Source organism: Chrysochloris asiatica, unplaced genomic scaffold, assembly GCF_000296735.1.
Source record: "Chrysochloris asiatica unplaced genomic scaffold, ChrAsi1.0 scaffold00007, whole genome shotgun sequence".
NCBI classification, from domain to species: domain Eukaryota; kingdom Metazoa; phylum Chordata; class Mammalia; order Afrosoricida; family Chrysochloridae; genus Chrysochloris; species Chrysochloris asiatica.
Genome location: NW_006408525.1, coordinates 12,968,997 through 12,973,572, shown reverse-complemented (window position 1 = coordinate 12,973,572; position 4,576 = coordinate 12,968,997). Strand labels below are relative to the sequence as shown.

The window sequence follows — 4,576 nt, the reverse complement described above, 5'->3', positions numbered from 1 at the left end:
CATAGCTTTCAGAATCACAGCAACTCACAAGCCACCACAGTACGACAAACTGACAGATGAGTGGTGGCTTTTTGGTTTTAAGTGGAAACTTAAATCTAGTTAAACTTTAGAATTCTGTAATATCTAGATTGCCACTTTCTGTCATTCTTGGTCCATATGTTAGAGGTAAGAAAGGACAAGCAGCATGAAAGATGCACTAAGAGTCCACACAGTACAGATAACTCACCATGGTATCCTCATGGCTCATATGACTTCAGAGTGTCTGTATGGATTGAAGCTTGTTGTTGGTGTTGTAAAGTGCCGTCAGGTCAGTTCCGACCCATAGCGACCCTGTATAGGATTTCCGAGGAGCAGCTGGTGAGCTTGAACTGCCAACTTTGCAGTTCAAACAGCTTTTCAGTCTGGCGAATTAACCCTCAGCGCCACCCACACCAGGACTCCTGGATTGAAGCTTATGTACATCCAGTTTTGTAAACCATGACTTTAGATTGCCTTATTTTATCCACATTCATCTTCACAACAAATGGATAAATAACTTAAAAGAATTATTACAAAGAAGATCTGGATCAAGAACAATACTGATAAGACAAGCATAAGCAACCAATAAGAAAATGAAAAATAACGCTCCCACTTTCCCTACTTTTCAGTAGACGCTTTTCATTAGCTCTCTGGTAGCGTAGTGGTTATGAATCAGACTGCTATCATCTAGACCAGTGGTTCGAAACTATCAGCTGTTCTGCTGGAGAAAGATGAGGCTTTCTGTACCCATAAAGATTTACGGACTCGGAAACCCTGTACAGGGTCGTTATGAGTCGGAATCAACTCCATGGCACATAACCACCACCACCACTATCATCAGATATGATAATAAATGGTCCAAAAAATTATTAAGATTATTTTAAAAATAAAGTTCCTTGGAGACATAATGGTTAACTAGTAATCCAAAAGCCAACAGTTCAAATCCACCAATTGATACTAAGGAAGAAAAGTCCTGATACTCTGCTTCTATTAAGATTACAGGCAAGAAAATTCTATGGAGCACATGTAACACATGGGGTTGCCGTGACTCAGAACAAACTCTACAGCAACAACAGCATTTGGAAAGAGGAATAGATGTAGATTTTCCTTTTTTTCACAATGAACTTCCAATGAACTCCACCCCAAAGGCATATCCTCTAACATGTATTTAGCTAGCAAGACATGAAAACCTTGTTTATTTCATTCTTATCTCATCCTTTCAAAATTTCTACTTCTGAATTTATTTTACAGTGTGTATAATATACTTGCACAGCAGTTCAAACATATAAATTTTAAATACATAAGTAAATTCACAAATATTGAGGATGTCTCATCAAAGTGATTTTACTGATAAGGGGCTTAATCAAAAAAATTTGAAAACCACTGTTGAAAAGAGCAGACAGACAGCAAAGTCAGCGGCTTACAGTGAGAGAATGCGGGGGTGGAATGAACAGAAGAGCTGGCTAATTGCAATAGGCCTGGAAGGATCCTCTCCTGATAGAGCATCTCAGCATCCTATGAGCCTCAGTAGCTCCTGATTGATCTCCATCAACTCTCCACCCATTTGGACATTAACAAGATTTCTATGCTGGTCCCATTCCCAATCGCCTCTAGCTGAGCCCAAGAATAAGAGTTCCAGGCAAGGGATTAGCTACTGTTCCTCACTGCATCTCAACATTGAATGAAAGGTTCTTTGGCAAAGATACTCTTTTTCTTCCTCAGTCAACACTTTGGATACCAGCCCTTGAATGCAAATGCCCATTAGGTCCCACTGTTAGGACCCATTAGGTCCAAGCTATTCTCATTAGCTCTGCCTAAAGTGATTTAGTTCTAAAAGCCTGGCTTTCTGAAAACCAAGACAAGTCTAAACACTTCTAAACCAAGCATAACTACAAAAAGTGCTTCCCCATTATTAAAATGGATCACCAAATTGGTAAAATCCTTCCAGAAGGCTGTTGAGTAATATATATGTTGTTGTTGTTAGGTGCCGTCCAATTGTTCTGATTCATAGTGACCTTTGCACAACAGAATGAAACATTGCTCGATTCTGTGCCATCTTCACAATTGTCACGTCTGAATCCATTGCTGCTGCCACTGTGTCAAGTCTATCATTGGGGGGTCTTCCTCTTTTTCGCAGACCCTCCACTTTACCAAGCTTGATGTCCTTCTCTGGGGACACATGTATAAAGTACGAGAGATGAAGTCTCATCATCTTCGCTTGTAAGGAGTATTGTGGTTGTACTTCTTCCAAGACAGATTTGTTTTTTCTTCTGGTAGTCTATGGTACTTTCAATATTCTTTGCCAACACCATAATTCAAACACATTGATTCTTCTACAGTCTTTCTTATTCACTGTCCAACTTTCATATGCATATGAGGCTATTGAAATACCACAGTTTGGGTCAGGAGAACCTTAGTCCTCTTGGCTCTTTTACACTTTAAAAAGATCTTGTGTAGCAGATTTGCCTAATGCAATACCTTGTTTGATTCATTAACTGCTGCTTTCATGAATATTGATTGTAGAACCAAGCAAAATGAAATCCTTGACAGCTTTAATCTTTTCTCCATTTATCATGATGCTATTTATTGGTTCAGTTGTAAGAATCTTTGTTTTCTTCACATTGACATGCAATCCATACCAAAGGCTGTATTCTTTGATCTTCATCAGCAAGTATTTTAAATCTTCTTCGCTTCTAGCAAAAAAGGTAGTGTCATCTGTATATCACAGGTTGTTGATGAACCTTCCTCCAATCCTGATGCCATGTTCTTCTTCATATAACCCAGCTTCTTGGAGTATTTGCTCAGCATACAGATTGAGTAAGCATAGTGAAAGGATACAACTCTGGTACACACCTTTCCAGAATTTAAACCATCCAGTATCCCCTTACTCTATTCTAATCACTATCTCTTAGTCTATATAGTTTTCTCAAAAGCACAATTAAGTATTCTAGAATACCTATTCTTCACAATGTTATCCATTTTGTAATGGTCCACACAGTTGCAAGCCTTGGCATAATCAGTAAAGCATAAGGGAACATCTTTCTGGTATTTCCGGACATCATCAGTGCTATCCCTCATTCCACGTTCTCTTCTGAATCTAGCTTGAATTTCTGGTAACTCACTCCCTGTGGATGTACTGTTGCAACCATTTTTGAATTATCTTCAACAAAGTTTTACTTACACTTTATTTTACTTGCATTTTCAGACCATTAGCCCATCGTACCACTTTTAGGAATTTACCCCAAGGAGATAACTAGACAAGTAAAACATTATGGAGAGGGGATATTTTAACAAATACAAGTGATACTATATAAGGCTGTAATAAAGAAAGAAATAATTTAGGTAGGGCCTGCTCCTCCAAATCCAAAATCCAAGGGAAGAAGAAGAAAAGAAAAGAAAAAAGAAATGTCCCAGGGAAGGGCCCCGATCTGCCCAGTTTGGGTCTCATATGATTGGAAGATGAAGACCACAATCCACCCTGCACCCCAGAGCATGATCTACTGTGATTGTTTGCACCACTGAGTCACATAACTGGGGAGTAGGAGCAATGTTCTAAAGAAAGGGTTGGGAAAGATGTTGGTGCTGGACAGGGGAAAAAAAAAAAAAACCAAAACCACGGCTGTCTTCTCCACATCATTCTGGAAAAGTGACCTCTTCAAAAATTGCTCCCTGGAAAATATAGTCTTCATCTTTGGGCTAAGGAAAAAAAAAAAATCCTTGCTACAAATCAGCTTCTTTCTCTGTCTGCCCATACTCCTCTTCAAAGGAGATTTTGTTTCTCTTATTAGTGTCCCTACCAAAATGACGCTGGGTGCTCAAACGTCCAAGCCCCCACAGTCAGAGTCTGACAAGCTTGCCCAGGCCTCTGTGTTGGCCCAAGAAGCCTCTCCTCACAGTGCCTCAGTGAGCTTCAAGCTGTTTGGTGCCAGCTCCAATCACACCCAGGCCTGAGGGCCCTTCCCAAGGCCAGCACCACGGCAGCTCCAGGGGGATGCCTCCTGCCAACGTGTGATCCTCAGGTCTCTGTTCCCAAATGCTTCATGGCGGGAAGACTGGTGCATCTTGTCTCAGCCTGGCTTTGACAGGCTGGGCCCCTGGTCTGGCTGGGGCTGCGGATCAAGGGCACTTTGTCAGCCCTAGCGCACCTTTAAGGCGCTAATGTGCTTACTGAATGGAGAAGTCTGCCGAGATCCTGGCCTCGGCAGGCTCTCTGCGTGTTTGGGTAAAGAAATATGCAGCTTGAGCTGTGGTCTTCGCTGCCTGAGCCGCTGAGCTGCAATCAACACCAACACCGCAAGGACACAATATTTTCTCCCCATTTACAACACGTTCATTTATTTTGGCGTTTCTGTGCCAGCTGAGGCTACAGGGCGGTGACAGTGGAAAAACTGTCCTGGGGCCAAGCAAAAGAGAGTTGCAACTGAGCTCCTGTTCTGAAAAAAGGGTGCTCGAAAGCAGTAAAAAGCGAGCATGCATCGGCAGCAGCCCAGAGACCATGGGTGTCAGGGACCCGGAAATGGCTAATTTAGAGACTCACTATGGCTCCTAGCAATGGGTC

The 4,576-nt window shown here is 41.7% G+C and overlaps 1 pseudogene; it reads left to right on the top strand.

Annotated features, from left to right (window-relative positions):
• The window catches only part of LOC102814636, a 7,660-nt pseudogene extending 3,491 nt beyond the window's left edge, over positions 1 to 4,169 (top strand).
• The last annotated feature ends 407 nt before the right edge of the window (positions 4,170 to 4,576 follow it).